This window comes from Stegodyphus dumicola, chromosome 3, assembly GCF_044657685.1.
Source record: "Stegodyphus dumicola isolate Sdum_Otavi_A_Nest chromosome 3, ASM4465768v1".
Classification (NCBI taxonomy): domain Eukaryota; kingdom Metazoa; phylum Arthropoda; class Arachnida; order Araneae; family Eresidae; genus Stegodyphus; species Stegodyphus dumicola.
In genome coordinates, this window is record NC_140770.1 from 268,760,051 (window position 1) to 268,779,669 (window position 19,619).

Below are 19,619 nucleotides of genomic sequence, written 5' to 3' on the forward strand. Positions count from 1 at the left end.
ACATTTTAAGGAGAAGCTGATGGAGATTAATAAAATTTAATAAATCGAGAAATGGTCAAACGGAAAGCAAATCTATAGAGTTTTCTTTATAGAATCTGTACTTTTATACACCGTTAATGAAATATGAATAAAAACAACACCTTTAGAAATTTTCTTAAATTTAACCATTGCTCGATAAGCCTTTCCTTCAAAAACCAAAGAATCAAAAACAGTGAAAGAATGATTTTATATGAAGTGCTTTATAAACTGATAAAGCGCCAAATGTGGCAACCTGCTGCTGTTCCTGTCGTCTGCTACGAAGTCATGCGCAAATTTTCAACCACTAGGAAAGTCCGCAACTTGTTGTCAGACAGACCAATCACCGCCCGTGATCTAAGTTTCAGAATTGATTTTCTTAAGTTCCATTACTCTGAGTTCTATTTACATTTTCTGTTGGCGGAATTATTCTTCTGAATGGGGAAAGAAAACTTGTCTGTTTTTATTATATTTTATTGGCAACTTAGACGCGTTTGTTGGGTTGAAACGCGCCTGCTAGAGCGAAAGAAACTGTTCACATGATTTAAGAGAGGAAATTTGCGAATTATCCCGTTTTAGAATATTTTGGCAATAATCCACATCATATATCCGATCAATTTTTTTATTTTTCTTTAAGAGCCGTATTTTTATTTCTTTCTCACACCCTTACATTTTCTTTTTCTTTCTTTAACTATTTTCTTTTAACTTAGTTTATGAACTAGAACTATTCTTTCATTTCGAATTTGATGCAGCTAACAGGTGTGTGGGGATTCCCTTTTACTGATAGCTTGTTGACAGGCTTTACTGTAGATCTAAAGGATTGTTTGCAAGATTTAACGGCTGAATCGAAGGCAGAACCGCAACTATTGGGAAAACTGTGTTACCCCCGAATTTTTTTTTTTTTTTATTTGTTTGCAGTAGACGTATGAGACTGAAACATTTATCCACTGGTATGTTGAATACATATCATTGTCTGAAACTTTTTCTTTGTGCATAATTCTTGCTCAGAACAAGTGAAATAGACAAAGCATTTGCCATGCACATCTATCTGAATTTTTTAAGTTTTCTTCTTTTCTGAAGACTGGAAAATAGAAAGAAACGAAAGCTATAATTAAAAATCAAAAGTATTCAAGGAAATAATAAAAACTTCACTGGGCAATATTTTGTTTGGGCAAAAAAGAGTCAGAGAATTTTGGTAGGGTACGAACTGCGCGAAATTTGATCGAAGATACCCTTCCCCCTCTTATCTAATCCACGGACTACGCGACGTTTTCTGTCCCCTCTTTCTTTACGAAGAAGATTAGGTGCTAAAAAAGTCATTTATCGCCATTAATGGGACATTTTATTGAGACTGCAAGCCTCTGTTTTCGTTTGCCAATATTGTAAAAATTGTGCATACAAAGCAAATATTAATTTAAAGTCCGGCGTGTGCTAAAAAAAAAATTAATTTCTTTTACATTCATTTTAAAGTTTTATGATGCTTAAAAGATTGATGAGCCAGGTCTTTTTTATTCTCTGTAAGAATTAAAAACTTCCCAAGTTGTAGATTTTAGTCTATCAGTTTTGAATAATAGAATTGATAGATTAATGACATACACAAAATTGATACGTAATCAACCTATCAAATATCGAATTTGTAGCACACCTTAAATAAATTTCTTGTCTAAATAAATATCAAATCATCTTAGATAGCAGAATAGTTTTAACTATCAAATTTATCATTTTAGGTAAACAGTTCTAATTTAATGTAAACAATTCTCTTTATTAAATCTAAAAATTGGATTTCTTAAGTGGTTCTAAATTCATAATAACATTATTGCAATATATTGCCGTATTAAGCTTTCCATTTTTAGTCATTGAAGTTATTTAACTATTTATGGTTATTTTAAGTTTATTTAACTTTCTTACAAATTCCAGATTTTAATACTAGAAGCGTTTAAGTATTTATTGTTTTCTAGTTACTCTACCTGAGATACTTTGGCATACATTTAATTTCTATAGCACATTTCATTAATAAATTGATAATTATGAGCGTCTGCAGAATTTTCACAATTAACAAATAAATAAATAAATAAATAAATAAAATTAAAAAAAAAAATAAATAAATCGAACTCCCCTTATATTCATATCTTGGGATTTTCAGTTCCCTTTTCAGCCATTCCTTTTTCACTTATTGTTGTACCGTATTCAAGTTTCATATGTATGTTATCATAATAATTAAAATTTATTTACAATTTATACGTCAGAGTTCCAAACGTATACTAATGTTGCTATAATAGATTTCAAGCTAAGCTTTTTTTTTTAAATTTAACTGTTAATTTCTGCAAACATTTACATGATTACTTTAATTAACAAAAAATATTTCTAGCACACTTTGATACGGAATAATGTTTTGCATGCCAGTGAGCTATACTAAATTTTCCAGTCTAGTTCACAGACATCATGACTATTATTGATGTCATTTATAAAAAATAAAATTGGTATGCTTTATAATTATTTAATTTATGATATTATTATAATATTCCTTGCTGTAATATTGTAATTAATGAAAGATGTTTGTAATGTTAATATGTATCTTTACTAATACGTTTTATTTCCTTTGTTAGCTCTCCCATTTATTACTGTTCTTGTGATTGTGATATGTAATTCTATTTCTTTATTTTTATATTCCTCTTGGCTACAATTGGCTTCGAAAAGTAAAACTGTAATCTTGTAAGCAACGGGGGGGGGGGAGAATAAATTTTGTTTCACGCAGTTGGACTATACCAGGACGAAGGGGAGATTTTCATTCGCGCAGTTGGAGTACCCCCAGAATTTTATTATTAGTCACTTTGTTTGTTAACTGAGCTCTTTTCTAATCTACTTCCTCGAAATGTTTTAACTTTTATTTAAATAAAGTCAAGCGATACCCTGTGTAAACAATACACTGCGAAAACAATACACTGTGATATTTATTATTTTGGATTTCAACTTTCAGGGAAAAAAAAAAAGAATATTATGGTGCTTTGATAATTCATTGGAATTATTCACGGGAATTTCTGCTGCGAGCTTGACTGCTTGCAGCAGAAATTCCCGAGTTCAATTCCTAATCGAAGTTTTTAATAGCATATATATTTTTACATCCTTGTAGGAAGTAAAGGAAGTATTGTAACAGCGAAAAATTTCAGGTGTCACATTTCAACGAAAATATCAATTTTGGCCCCTCTCGAATCTATTTAGACGCATTTTTAGCCCAAAGGGCGTTAGCCCAGAAGGGCTATTAATTTCGTTTCGGCATTTTGCGTTGAAAACTTTAAATGTCCGTTTCACTTTTCAAATTGTTGCCACTAAATATTATCGCCTTGTGTTATGTTTAAAGCAATTAAATAATGAAGACTTTGCATAAATGTATGTATGTTTATCGCATTGTGGTAAAACAACGGTACCTAGAGCCACCAAATTTTGAATAACGTAATCGTCCACCGAATATGGGCATCTGGAAGCCCAAATTTGCAATTTATTTTATTATCGATTTCATATTTTGTAACATTTTAACAAATTCTTTTATTAACAAACTCGGCGATTTCAAAGCAGCAACGGCAACGCTCTACGAAAAAATCGTGATCTCCAACGCGCCAGACTGCGTATCGGAAATTCTAGAGATATATTCATTTTAAAATTATTTTGTGATATTGCTCTTGAATTGAATTTTATGATTTAAGTGTTAGAACATGATAATTTAATAAATAAACGTAACACACAAAACATTAAAAAAAAAGCCCCTTTGGGCGTAATATAAAATCTGAAAACTTTCAGTTTTTTATAATAATTTACATTTATTTTACTAATTTATTTCTAGGACTGGCATATATCTGCGACCAACTTTTTAAGTGATAGTCAGTCGTGCAAACTTTACATATGGTGTTAATATGAATGCTCAATCAAGCTTTCAAAAAATACAGCTGCCCCTTTTTTTTTTTTTCAAATAACATATCAGTTGCTACATTGTCAGTAGAAGCTATGAGTGTAATACCACGTAATCCAATCTCTTCTCGAGCCTACCGTGACCTTATTTCCGAATAATAAACAAAACTAAAGCTTTCTAGTATCACGTCCCCAAAACGGGTCCCCTCCCCTCCTCGAACTTGCGAAGTAGGTGAAGAAGGAGAGAATAAGGAAGAGAGAATTAAATATGCCGATGGCCAGTATACTGAAAGTCCTTGATGGGTAAAAATAATCATTATCGGATAATCAGGCTTCGATCCCAGAGTAATCATTGCGAAAGCCGCACGCGTTGAAAATCCTGAAGGTTTCTTTTTCTGGAAACAATGTTTGTGGCAGATGTGGATGAATGCCTTTTACGCCATATTTTATGAAGCGCGAAGTTCCCTCCCTCCCCTTTTCCCTCCTCTTTCTTACTTTACTCTATTTATTTATTTATTTGTGGTTTTTTTGGATGCGAACGTGTGGGCATCGCGTTCGGTAGCAATACGAAGAGAAGGTCACGTTCTCATTGCAGCCCGATGAATGAGTTGCATAACGGTACAAGTTTGTTTGTGAACTTTTTCTGAGTGGGAGGTGGGTAAGATTGCCGATAAATTTCTGCTGTTCGGCCAGTCCAAAACGGTAACTAAAACTAAAAATTGAAAAGCGTTGCCTCAGAAATACTGGTAAATCCTCATGAGGTTTACCGAGCATTCATGTGAAACTTTTTGTGCACTAAAAGTACAGTGAAACGTTTGAATGCCGATAGAAAAGCAGCCGGCCAGTTCATGAATGCTTTTAAGTATTTTGTAGAGACATTAGGATTTTTTGGAAGCCGGAGAGATGAAAATTTAACAAAGCCTTCGCCGGGAATCGAACATCACCTCTGGAATACCGGCCCAGCGTGCAGAACCACTACACCACGAAAGCACGCTAGGAAGGCAGGAGAAATAACTTATAATTTAAAGAATGAATTTCATCGATTGTGTATACATAGAAGCTGTACACACATTGTTTAGACGATTTCCATTGTATTCACAGAAATACTTTACTTAAAACTTTTGTGTTTTATATGTTCCACTTGAAGACCTTTATTCTTCACTATCTTTCTACACCGTAATTTTCAAAACAATAAAGCTTTTTTTAGTAGCGGAAGAGGTACACTCTTTTGCAAAAAAATCGAAGTACCAAGAAGGACTTTTGCGATCGTGATGAAATTTGGTATGCGAAAACATCTTGATCGAACATGAAAATGATCAAAGTTTCAAGGCAAATGAACAGGATTTGCGATCATAGAGCGCATTTCTAGTGCGCAATTCGCAAAGTACGAAACCAGTAACGGAGGCGGAAAAATCTATCTTTTTTTGTTGCTGCCAATGTAATTCCGTAAAGAAGCAACTAAATAGCCATTACGACGATATCGAAGACCTTACAGACAACTAAACCACTTCAACGTGGTCGTATTGTAGGGTTACGTGAAGCTGGGTGATCATATCGAGCAACAGGCCGCCACCTGCAGCGTACAGACACTGCTGTGCAAAGATGTTGGCAGCAATGATTGCTACAAAGAAATTGCTGACGAAATGAAGGCTCTGGAAAGCCAAGGAGCACAAATGCGAGGCAAGAGAGGATGATTGTTAGCCAGGCTCGAACCGCCCCAACAGTATCATTGTCGACTATTCAACGCACTACAGCCACGTCTATACCTCCCGTGGTACCGTCCACCATCTCACGGTGCTTGTCTGAGGCGGGGTTACGCTCACAGAGGCCTTTAAGACTTTTGCCTTTGACCCCACAACATCGGCGGAGTCATCTGGAGTGGTGTCGCAACCGATCATTATGGCTACCATCAGACTGGCATCGTATAGTGTTCAGCGATGAATCCCGCTTCACTCTTGAAGCAGATGACCACCGTGTTCGTGTCTGGAGAGGGCGGTGCCAGCAGTCCCAATCAGCCTTTGTTTTACAAACTCCTGGTGTGATGGAGTGGGGCGCGATTTCTTATGACAGCAGGTCATCTTTAGTCATCCTTCGTACATCTTTAACAGCTCAACGATATGTTGGTACCATCCTGCGGCCGGTTGCATTCCATTTCATGGCACGCCCTCCTGGAGCCATTTTCCAACAAGATAATGCCAGTCCACATACCGCTCGCATATCTCTGGACTGTCTCCGTGTGGTTGATACTCTTCCTTGGCCAGCACGGTCACCAGACCTTTCACCAATCGAGCATGTCTGAAACTTGGTATACCGCCAGATTCGGGCACCACAAAACATCGAAGATCTGCAGCGACAAATGATGAATGCCTGGCAGAATGTATCGCAGGATGACATTAGGAACCTCTTCCACTCCTTGTCTCGACGAATTCAAGCATGCATTGCCGCCAGGGGCGGTTCGATCAACTACTAATTTGAACACTCAATGGATGATTGTGAGCCGTGAACAGGTACTATGACCTTGATTTTTTAATCATTTTATTATCAGTGTATGAGTTATACACATATTCAATTTCATCAACCAAAACAACCACTTCCTTCATGGTGCTTCGGTTTTTTTTGCAAAGGAGTGTATTTTATCCCATTCTTTTTGAACATCTTTCCAAAGTCCAAGGTTTTAGGTTGACGTCTGGACTAAAGCGTAAAAATACATTGCTGATAGATTAGAACATTTAGTAGGGATATGAATAAAGAGGTATGGCTTTGATACACGTTTCTTGTTCTATTTTTTCCATGAAATTAACAGTGGATTTTGACGTGCAGCTGTTTCCTTTGTCTTGATGCAGTTCTACTGATTGATGGCACTGTGGATAAAGAAAAGGCATTTCATTTTTGAAAATTGGGTATCATATATATTCCTGATAATTTTTGGAGTTGATCTTAACATTTATCTCCACTCTCTTTATTTTTAATTTGCTTTCATATGTAAAACCAATAACTATCATAAATTCCTTTGAAAAACTTTCATTATATTCTTCGATCCATCTTTTAAGAATTTTTCCTCCTCTTGGATGATAATAAATGGATCTCTTTTTATTGAAATAATAATATATATACCCAAGGTTCACTTAAATATATACCCAAGGTTAAACACTTAAATATGTAGCCAAGGTTCATCTATTGTGAGAATATTTCTCCGTTTCTGAAGGAATAATTGTTTCTCATAGGGAATACTGCAGCGCGTTCTGCTTTCGATGATATGTCGTAGGAAAAGACGATGCACAGTACTACGTTTTTTTCGCCTTTTTAAGATTCAAATCAGCATTCATCCCTGTTACAGTTGACATTGAACATTTTAATGATTATGCAACTGTCTTTTGACTTCGAAGATTTTTCTTTTAACATTAAAGACCTTTGCAACATTCGAAACATTCCGTTTTTTCCTTGCCTATGCATTTTGAACACTTTTTCTCCTTGAAGCAAAACTTTGATTTTTTTCCCTTTCTTGTTGATAATATAATCTATCGTTACCTTAGATACCGAAAAATCATGTCTTTTACTGCGTTTTTTAATAACTAAATGCGAGTAATTTTCTTCGGAAAGAGTACAAATGTAGTCTTCCGTCCATTGCCTTTTTAAAAGCGCCATTTTGCATGAAAACAAACTTGTCAAGTAGCAGACGACCTGCAAGAGGTTGGACTGTTCAAGATACAAATTCCTTTAATCGTTCTTCTGAGATTGTTTTAAGTTTTAAACTTTAATTTGTATCCTTTGCTTGGTCCAGAAAAATGGTGATTTATTTACTTTTTCCCTTTCACCAACCTCCTGATGACGATGCAGCGAAAGATGTAAATTTCTTATGTCATTTTTGGTTTTGACGTGTTTTAACCCATTTTTCTTGCAGTTTACTAGTGTACTTCTACTTTTTTGGTTTTAGCATAAGTTTATACCGAATGGAATATGAGATGAATTTTAAACTTACTATTACTTACTTGAATTTATTTTTCATTATTACCATCACTTATTATTGATTTCCCTCGAAAATAGACCTCTCGACTACGTGCCGAGTGTGCTGTCGTTCCGCCAAGAAGGCATGCTGGAAGGAGGGAGAAAATACTTTATATACAGTGAGAGAATAATTAGGTTGCATGCAGAAAATCTTTCTGGAAAAAATGGTACCAAAAAGCCTTCATACGGTCTAATTCCTAACCATTGTAATTATTTGTTGTGAGTGCACAGTTGAGATAGAGATTACGAGGATGTTCTAGACTCACTTGAGGAGTTAAAATCAGCGTGATTAAAATTATAATTTATGTATATTATATCCAAGTAATTAGTGTGATTAGAAAATTTCTTTACCTGCAGAAAACAAAGTGTAGAAGCTGCAGAAAGCTGCAGAAAACAAAGTGTTCTAAAACTTGCACGTAAAACTTCATTTATTCCTCAGCTAACTTAAGCTAATTTATTTTTTTATTTTCGTAACTATTTTTTTAAAAAAGGAAATTTTTAAACCTTTTTTTGTCATGTTATTTCCGCTGCACTCGCAGTTTTATAAAGGTATTACGCTATATGATGGATCTGGGAATAAGTAATAGACAAAGAAATAGTTTTTGACAATTTTTTCGACAGAAAATTAAATTATAAATCTGATGTTCAATAAAATAGTAAAACATGAGTTAAGTAAAAAGTATTTATCACTTAGAAGGTTTAAGAATCCTTCCCTGCATAATGGGAAGTTTTTAAAAAATCAGAAAATTTGGTGTACGTTTTTTTCTTTTCCTTTTATTTTGCTTTACATTTTTCTGTTTACTTGAGCCAGGATATTTAGAGATGGTTAAGAAATCCGATGATTTTAATGTTAAAATCAATACTAATTTTGAGATTAAAACAATAGGGTATGCAGTGTCTTTTATCATAACATTACATTCAGCATTTTTTTTAAACACATATTTTTCAAATATTTTTTTACTGTTTGGATCATATTGAGTGACACAACTACAGTTGTTTGTTGTAAAGTTAACCTCAGTCCCTCAGTATTCGTAAGTTTATTAATTTTACACTTCAGATTTCTGAAGGGAAAGCAGTCTCATGCTAAAAAGCCTGCAGATTTTCTGCTGAGACTATTTCATATCGAACACGTAATATCCCTTCTTTAGAAATCTTGCAAATGCAAAATATTTGTTAAAACACAGGCACGGATTCACTTGGATATACTATGATGTTGTGCCATTTTGCTGAAATCATATACTCTCAAATATCGTATAGTCAGTGTCGAGAAGTTCATCAAATTCTGCCAAGATCATTATAAATATGTGTCTTTCAAATAGGAGAAGCTGAAGACAGGAAAGCACTATTACAATAAATCTTGCTATATATTTTTTCATTTCGTAAAATTAGTAATCACAGTGCAACCTCAATTATACGGAGTAACTGAGAGTACAATTACCTCAAATAATCGAAAACTTGATTAATGCAGACTAAATGTTAAATCGTACCGGTTTTCTTTCGATACGGATTTTTCAAATTTCTTATTTGAAATTCTGAAATTAAATGCACTAATACTCTCATAACATTTTAACAAACTCTTTCATTAGAAAACTTTTTTTTCAATTAAATAAATAATTCTTAGAAGATTTTACTTCAAGACAAAAATATTCACGAAAACATTGGAGTAATTGAACTCCATCAAAATCTTAGCAAGTTGTGAAATTTCTTGCATGCATTTTTAAGAGGTATTATAGCCGAAAGGGCGTTAGCCCAAAAGGGCTGGTAATTTCGTTTTGGCCTTTTGCGTTGGTTCCCTATAAAAGTGCGAACCATTTTTCAAATTGTTGCCACCATATATTAGAGCCTTGCATTATATTTAAAGAAATTTAAAAAAATGAAGAATCTGCATGAATGTAAGTATGTATACTTCTCGGATTGTTAAAAACTAACGGTATCTAGAGGTGTCAAATTTTGAATCACGTAGTTCTTCACTCGAATATGGGCATCTGAAAGCTCTAATTTCAATTTGGATTTTGTTTCATTACCTATTTCATATTTTATAAAATTAAGGAATTTTTTATTAACAAACTCAACGATTTCAAAGTATTCATTCCATTAATATTAATATCGCGTGCATCTTCAAGCACCGATATTTTATACGCGAGGTTTCTTCACATTTCTTACTGGTAGCGTGGCAACGCGAAGAGGTTACAGCGTCCAACGGTATTTTACGTTGAATGACTTGGAATATCTGTATCACTTTTCATCTCCCGTTTTGAACCCCCCGTTAGGAAATAATTTTTTAATTTTTTATTTTTTCCTAAAGATTTTTTTATCCTTTTTAAAGATAGTTCTATAACTAGCCGCCGCACGATCATATCAGTTTTTTATCAATAAAAGATTCGTAGGAAAAGTATCAGGAGTTTGTTTGTTCTAAATATTAAAATGGTTTGTTTAGGCTTCAGCATGGATAATTTTCATATTATACGTTTCGACGTGATCCTTAGCATAATTCTCATCCCTTCAATTTTTATTATTCTTCGAATTTATTCTGCGAATGATTTTTTTCATCACTCAAAACCTGAAATGTTTGCTGTTTGCTACATTTATCCATTCCGAAACATAATCCTCGAGCGATGTCTTAGTTTTAAATATTTGCTGGTTGCTACATTTATCCATACCGAACCATAATCCTCGAGCGATGTCTTTGTCTTAAAACCTGAAATGTTTGCTGTTTGCTACATTTATCCATTCCGAAACATAATCCTCGAGCGATGTCTTTGCATCCTTTCATCCTTTGAAAGATGTCTACTAATTCATTGTCATTTAATGTCTGGGCTGCTTCTTCTTTAACACATCTACCCAAATCTTTTATCATAATACACAATAACAAGGTCCTTATTGCAAAGAAACGAGAAAAGATATATCACTGATAACAGAACATTATTGATTTCCATTGTACCCTTTCAAGTGTCCCTACGTTTTCTCAATGACTTCTTTAAACTGGTTGCAGAATTGGTTAACTGAGGCCACAGTCGATGGAAGCTCACTTAATGGAGATTCCACTGTACTTGAGATGCATTTCATAACGTTGGTTTTAATCCATCATGTTTTAATGGTCCTAATAGAATAAAAACACCACTGTTAGTGGTACTCATAAATATCGTTGTAAAGAATGTTCAATCCATGTCACGTATTTAAAAATTACCATTTTATTTTAACCCTAGAGCTGGTACAGAATTTTAATATTCAGTAGTGAATACATGGGTCAATCAACCACTTTACTATAAAAAACGGTAATATCATAATCAAAATATTAGAATTCTTAGAGCAGTGATTCTTAGCCTTTTTAAAGCTGTCGCTCTCCTAAGGAGCGAATAAGTTTTCAACCCCCATGTGAAAATCCTGTAATTTAGGGTACGGGAAAGAGGGGTTCTTGAATTATAAAATGCGAAAATTTGAAGTAATTTTTCCAGCAGACTTACACACCAAATTTGTTTGTTTAACTCGATAGTTTTGCTCTGGAAGGTAATTCCTTTGGTTAAAACTAAAATGACTTAAAAAAAAAAAAAAAAAAAAAAAAAAAAAAAAAAAAAAAAAAAATCTGAAATGTTTCAGATTTTAAATTACGTCCAAAGGGGCGTTTTTTAACATTTTGTGTGTTACCTTTCTTTATTAAATATCATGTTCCTCGCACTTAAACCATAAGATCCAGTGCAACAGCAATATCGCAAAATAGTTTTAAAACGAGCATATCTTTAGAATTTCCCATACAGAGACTCACGCGCTGGAGATAAAAATGTTTTTTTCTGCACAACGTTGCCATTGCTCGCTTTGAAATCCTTGAGTTTGTTAATCAAAAATTCGTCAAAGTTTTAAAAAATAGGAAATCGATCATAAAACAAATTTCAAATTTCAAATTTGGTCTTCCACATGCTCATATTCGTTGGAGGATTACGTTATTCAAAATTCGATGACTCTATGTACCGTTATTTTATGACAATGTGAGAAATATACATACATTTACGCAGATTTTCATTATTTAATTTCTTCAAATATAATGCAGGACTCTAACATTTTATGGCAACAGTTTGAAAAGTGAACCGACATTTATCCGTCCGACGCAAAATGCCAAAACGAAAGTAATAGTCCTTCGGGACTCAAGTCCCTTTGGACTAAAAAAAAAAAAAAAAAATCTAAAAAGCTCTTTCAGGTTTAAAACATTTTTTATTCTTAATTAAATAATTAAAAAAAAAGAACTGAAAAAAATACACTAAACGAGTAATATCAATAAAAAAATCAAGTATGATTAGTGGGACGTTTGTGCTTGGAGCCAGTTTCTGAACATTCGGTTCAATATCACAGTAATTCGGTTCAATCGCAGAAAAACCGCACTGTCGAATCCTTCAAGGTCATCCTATCTAGAATATAAATTTCGCCTTACCATTCTTAGGAGCAATCGCCTAAATTCGTTTTATTGCTAGTACAAATGGTGTAAACCGGATAATCTGTTTAATAAATTTTTTGGGAGTTTTAAAATTAAGTTCGAATGCCAAAACATGCTCATCGCCCACCCTACCGGCGAGAACATACCCACCACCCCTTACCGCTCAGAATAAGTTCACCGCCCCTCAGCATCTTCTTACTGCCCCGTTCAGAACCAATATCTTAGAAGAATATCTTTTAACTCAAAGCTGTCACTAACACGAAATCCAAAAAGCTTAAAGAAAGATACGTAAAGAAAGATAATGGCGATCTTTTAAACTAACTAACATAGCACCCGTGCATTTTGCACCAAGAAAATAGCACTCAAAATAAAAGTCCCTGTAGACGATAAAGGAAACTAACTTCGTGGAATTCAACCAGCGAGGGCGGAAGGATGAAATTTAATTTTTGTACCACGAAGTTCCTCGTACGTGCTGTCTAGTATTCACAGCGCGTTTAACACTACAAAGTGTGAAAGCCATATTTTTTCTTAATGAAAGTTAATACGCATTAATAAGTGTTCGGGGATGAGATATAATTGCACAGTCTGAAAAATATTTTTCAAAGTTACGATTAGAAAACTTTCTTTGAAAATAAAATGTCCTTCATTTTTAAGCAGATATAACTTGTATGGTTCCAAATTACTTATTGCGACTTATTATTACAGAAATAAACTATTTTTTCATGCGCTTTATTGTCATAAATTTTATTTTATTCGTAATTTTTTTTTTTTTAACGTTATTTTTAAAGAAAATAGCTGGTAGGTAGTAATATCCTTAATACATTGAGAAGAAGCATTTTATTTCAAATATGAAATAGAGATTTTGCTTTCCAGGAAAGCCTAAGCAATTTCTCAAAATTTGGCGCAAAGTTTTATCATAGGACCATCCAAAGCAATTATTTATTAATTGTGTTATGTAATACATAATCCTTTCATCTCTACATGTGCTTTTTATGGAAAAAATTCTTATACGAAAGCATGGAAAGTGGGCAGTAAAAACGTGTCTGTGCCATGGAAAGTGGAAGAGTAGCACAAAAAATTCTTAGCTATACTTAGTTTATTTCTTTATTTTTGTAGTTTATTTAATTTCTTATATCATGCATTCATAAAGCTAATAAATGGCGAAATATTAACGAGCTATTTCTATTCCATGCTATTTAGCACTGATATAAAAGCATCCGTTCTGAAATATCCTCATTTTCTGTTACGCAGTACTATTGGGGGGGGGTTCGTTTCCGCTGCTTGTTAGCATGTCGCCACACATGTGAAATTACACCTGGGGTGTGTCTGAAGCCAAATGAACTGCAAAAGGTTAAAAATACAAATTTACTATTTGCTTGCGATTCAATAGTTTATAAACTTCATCTGAAACAGCTTTATGACGATATAGATCAAGTCATTAAGGCAAATACATGGGGCTACATAGCTGAAGGGTAACTGGCTTATACTTACGTTATAAATGGCATAAACTACAGAAACATCATGCAGCCAACTTACGCATCTGTAATGAAACCATAAGGTATTCCCCCCGCCTTCTTAGCATGCCTTCGTGGTGTAGTGGTCAGCACACTTGGCGCGTATTCGAGAGGTTCGTAGTTCGAGTCTCGGCGAAAGCATTGCTCATTTTTCATATCTCCTGTCTTGAGATAACCTGATGTCTCTACAAAAAAAGGTGGTTAAAAAAGTGGGTGACTAAAAAACTAAAAAAGGTGGGGGTGGATGATTCTCCAGTACCAGGATTTCGCGACTGAGGCCCCTAATCCCTAGTCGCCCTTTAAAAAATGGGAAGTATATAAAGTAGTTCTCCCGCATTCTTTGCATGCCTTCATGGAGTAGTGGTCAGCACACTCGGAGCGTATTCGAGAGGTCTGAGGTTCGAGTCCCGGCGAAGTCATTGCTCATTTTTCATCTCTCCTGCTTTCAAAAAATATTTAATGTCTCTACAGAATTCAAGATGATTAACAGTGTTTGGATTGGTTTGGTTCACGAGAGGGCTATCTGTCTAAGAGAAGATATATCTTTGTGGAGGATTTTTTAAGACAAACTATCTCATATCCAACGACGCATAGTGAAAACAACAAAAACGCCCGTGCACGCAGTCCGTTCACTGGGATAGCAATTACAGATGTTTCGCGGCTTTAAGCACATAACCAGTGCTCTAGAACTAAGATACCAACGTTCAATGAGGCTTAAAATGACTCTCGGAGAAACTGCGATGTATGACCTGTTTCTGAAATGCATATTTGATTTGTGAAATCCTTGTGATTTAATTAATGTAAAAAATTTGGTTTCATCTTTCAGACATCTCATCCTCAATAATGGAATTCATCTGACTGCAATTAAATATCATAATGCTCATTCATTATTTGAAGGAGTATCTATAAAATTTATAGAACGTTGAGAAAAGTCTCAGACATGGAAACTTGAATTTATCTGAAAATATTTGTAAAGTTTTTTTATTGGTGGATTAAATAGGATTATTGAATATAGTTATCAGTTGACCTCGTTATCTTTTGACTACTCAGCTATTTGCAAAACTGTGCAGATACCATACTACACTGCCCGAAGAGATTATCCCGATTTTCTTGTCTCTGCCAAAAAAAGAAATTTGAAGATTTTAAATGACATTATTTCTAATCAGGCTGTGCTCCAGCAATTTTGACGCCTAATGATTACTACAGTTGGGGCCCGAATATTTTAAATATATTAGTAATTCAAACCTAAATATACTTTACTTAGTGTTGTGGCTTAGGAAAACATCTTAATTTCTGCTGTAAAGTACATTTTAATTTTATAACACTTATTTTAATTTCGAAACCCTTTCCTGTCAATTTTTGTTTCCACTTATAACTCCCTACAAGACTGAGTTTTTAGAATGGCGTTGAATGCAAGTGAGTTAAAAATATTTAAAGGGGCCATACACCTTAAACCCCTTATGATCTTCGAATATGTGACTTGCAAGAATTGGGATGTTTTATTTATTTTAAAGCAATTACTTCCACCTTTTTACAGCTGAATACATAATACAGCTGCATTGGAAACTAGTATTCAGAAAGTTTGTGTTGCCACAAATATTTTTGTAATTTAATCCGCTTTGTGACAAAATGTTTCGTCATGTTTCCACCTTGCGCGCATAATATTTTAAAAATGGCTGATGATACATACTTGAAATTTGATGAAATTCTTTATAAGGGCACTATTTTCTAACTGAACCCAAAACTCTGATGAATACATTAATATTAAAAATTTTATGGACGAAAACATTACAGATTTTTTTAATAGACTATATTTGATAAACTCAACTCGAATTAAAATAAAAATTTAACATGAAATTCTTAGAATTTTTGGTTTACAGTAGTTTCCAAATGTTATGAAAGCTATATATTAAATATGGAATTAAATTATGCAAAAGAATGTTTTAAACTGCGCGCGCAAGGTCAGAAACGCGACGAAATTTTTGTCGCAAAGCGGATTAAATTATAAAAATATTTGTGGCAACACAAACTTTCTGATAACTATTTCAGAAAGCAGCTATATTATGCAGTCAGCTGTAAAAAGTTGGAAGTGATTGATTTTAAAATAAATAAGTTATTCCAATTCTTGCAACAGTCACATATTCGAAGATCTTATGGGTTTTAAGGTGTACGAGTCCCCTTAAGGAAGGTTCAACTAACTTCGATAGAGAGTGCTAGGAGTCCTTAGTAGCACGTTTTTTGCCTTCTGGCTAAGTCACTCTTGAAGTTGTTACGCTCGTCCGTATATAACGTGTCTTTTGATATTCGCCGGCTAGTTTAATTTAAGGGTTAACTACGTTAGATAATTCTACTTTAGATAGTTAATTATAGTTTATTTTCTCATTCTGGGTTAAAGCCGGAGTAGAGGCTTCCCTGTAAGCCCGAGAAGGGGGCCGACTGTTATTCTTATTTGAGTGAATAAAACGGTATTTTAACCCTTTTCGAGTCTACGTCTTAGTTGTTTTGAACACTACTTAATTCACTAGGTTCCTCGACGTTTCATCTTAGACAAGGAGCTAGGAACTCTGCAGTGCCTTCCAAAAATATTCATCGTAGGTGACCGCCTGTGTGGCCTACCGTTGGAGCCGACGTAATATATCACATACCTTAAGGTTAATGAATCCAAAAGAAACCTTTATAATGGAATAAAACATATTGTTATGCCTTCACACCAAGGATGCTGACCAAGATGTTGAATACAAGTATTGCAAAGTGTTCATTGAGATACCTGTTCCATGATTGTTAAAGCATTTTCATTACACGAACGGCCGGCTGAGTTATCTCCCAACCTTGCTTCAAAAGCTGTATCAAGTGTTTTTCGGTGAAAGGATTTTAAATGTTTTGTTTTCATGAAATACTGAATTTCAGTCAACATTCGCGTTAAGGTGTACTTCCATAGTTCTTGAATTTACAATATTTGCAATTCTGTGTAAACACACAACGTAATGATTGAGAATCAATTTGTTCTTTCAAATTTCAAGACAGCTAGACTACATTTTAATTTAATTGAACAAAACTTTACTGAAGAAGGAAAAAAATTCATGCGCACATTAAAAAAATTATGGGGGGAAAAAAGAAGGAAAGATATTTTTAGAAGTTAATACTGCTTTATGTCTAAATTTTAACGCAATCTAGCTTGCCAATCCTATCCCTAGAATATTTCCTTAAATTTTACATATCAAAGCAGCAATTGGAGAATCCTTTCTATCCCCACCTACAAATCTCAAGACCGCAACCAATCAAACAAATAAACAGCTAGTATAATTTAAACGGATAATAAAACGGGCAAAATGAGATTTTACATCCTAAATCATTATAATCCTTTCCCGTATATGGAATCTTGGATGTAGCAACTCCTTCCTGTTAAACATCCGGGTGACCATAGCATTCCAAAATCAACAGACAGAGCTCATGAGAACCCGATCGGAAAGTCAATAAAAATGAAGCGTTATCTCAAAAAATATGATTTCTGTCTGTGCATTTCGCCGCTAACACATGCCGAAGGATGCGAAGAGTTGTTACACAACTATGACGTATTTAGCGAACAGTGCGTTAACTTGCGTGCTACTATCAATTTTATCGCCCGATAACACATAAGAAATGCCCATCCTTTTCTAAATATAACATTTATTTCTTCCAGATCCCATTTGAATGGAAAATTCAGTAGCCGTGTTTCAAGAGCTTCGAAGTTACACAACTGTTTGAAAGACATAAGTGTTTATTGTCAGATCATTGTCTTCTGTATACTTTTCACGCGCCGTCTCTATCACCGGCCACTCTAATTATCGCTAAGAAAAGTTCTTGCTTGCTTGCGATTTCATTAACACGTTGTAAGATGGAAAGATACGAAATTCGTAGTGTCAGATAAGAAAGATATGAAGGGCAAACGCGGTCCGATTAAAGGAAAAATTCACATTCGAGGAGAATTCGCTCAAATTCCCACTTTTAAATTCTCATTATGAGAGGTTGGCAATTGCTTCCTTAGAGGAGTGATTGTCTTCCAGACAATGTCGAGGAAATCATAAGTTTGAATTCCAGTTAAAATTCCAGAACTTTACACAAACGCATAACTAAAAATAGAACACTTCACCGTTAAAAATCATAGATATACTTCCATTACAGAACTTTTATGGTGAAGTTCTCAGAATCATCGCAGCTGGCTAGGAACTCTCAGAGAAACAGCGATGTCTCTACTAGGACAAAGATAGCGTTCATTCTATAGATTAACCTGATAATTAAAGAGAATTTATTCACATCCCCTGTCTACAAACACGAATTATTAGAAAATCTCTACTGGATTCGATAAATAAAGTGTCCATAAAACGATAAAAAAAAATCTGGGTTCGAGCCACATTTAAAGGCTAGGATTTTATACATCTTTCCATAAATTCTAAAGACAGTTATGAATGATGATTAGAATGGATTGTTTTAAGTATGTCAATGTATGCAAGAGATATTTGTTTGAAGGCTACCGTCGTGAAGAGCTTGTAAGGGAAACTGGGTTATAACTATGTTTCATATAGTGAAAAACCACAGAAAGCCTGTGCAATCAACCCTTTTGTCGGAATTTGAATCTAGATCAGGGGTTCTCAACCGGTGGCACGCGTACCAAACTATTAAATTCAAAAATTAAAACCCCAGCATCCTGATTGAGTTTTTTCTCTAACACTCGTAAATTTATGCAATCTGAGCTTTGTTCAACAGCGGTGGTGGTGGTAGTACTTTGTAGTGGTGGAACTAAAGGTGTTCAATTTTTGTTTAGATGGTACGCGTTAGTCAAAAGGTTGAGAACCACTAATCTAGATCGAATTATAGATGTTTAGAGAACTTATCCACTCTATAACTGATGAGTGTTTAAATGTTTAAACAGTTATATACTAGGATACTGATTAAGTGTTGATGTTAAATGACAGATAAAATATTTCAAAGAAACCAGGAAAACGATTCATTGCGTAAATCTGACAAAATTGTGTAGAATTAGTATAGTCAATTTTAATTAATAAAATACTAAATTTCGCGTATTTAATTCTATAACAAAATAAAAAATAACTTTCTTGGGAGATCATATATGACAAATGATATCATTTCCTTCAAACCATTTAAATGAGAGGCACCAGGATTTCAAGGATCATGCAACAGAAAGTAGAAAAAAATAATGTTTTTCAATATTTTTCATAAATATTTCAAGATAAAGACTTTGTCATTCTTATTTTATAGATTGTATGGCGATTTATAGGGATTAGTACAGAAAATCAATGTTCGACAGTGATGCTAGAAAATTAACAAAATTACTCATCTATTATATATTCAGTGCTAATGTAGCTTTTGTACGAAACAATGTTGTTACGCTCTTTTAATTAACGAAAACTTTTTAAATGTGTTAATCTAACATTTTCGCATTCAGCAGAAAGATTGACCTCTGGTTAGCATGTTAAAAGAAAATTGTTTAAGAAAGGAAACATAGGCTAGATATGTGCAATACAGGTGACATCAAGGCAAGGCAACCTAAAAATGAGAAGAAACCTAACGTGTGCCGGGGAATAACTTGAATTATGTAACATCGGCAGAGGTAATTACAAGGCGAGGATCGATGACGAAATAAAATACATGAACGAGATTCGGAACTTTATGTTATCTACTAGCATGAGAATCTTCTTCTTCCACTTGGAATCATCATGGTTTAGTAACAAACATGGTCGACAAACTCATTAGTCAAC

At 34.1% G+C, this 19,619-nt stretch overlaps 1 protein-coding gene across 1 annotated transcript in view; it reads left to right on the top strand.

Moving 5' to 3' along the window:
• Positions 1-4,548: 4,548 nt before the first annotated feature.
• zuc (Mitochondrial cardiolipin hydrolase zuc) overlaps positions 4,549-19,619 on the top strand; it is a 158,854-nt gene continuing 143,783 nt past the window's right edge. The window contains exon 1 of the transcript XR_015040457.1: positions 4,549-6,425. The gene's annotated coding sequence lies outside the window, so the exon portion shown is untranslated. The remainder of the gene's footprint in view (positions 6,426-19,619) is intronic.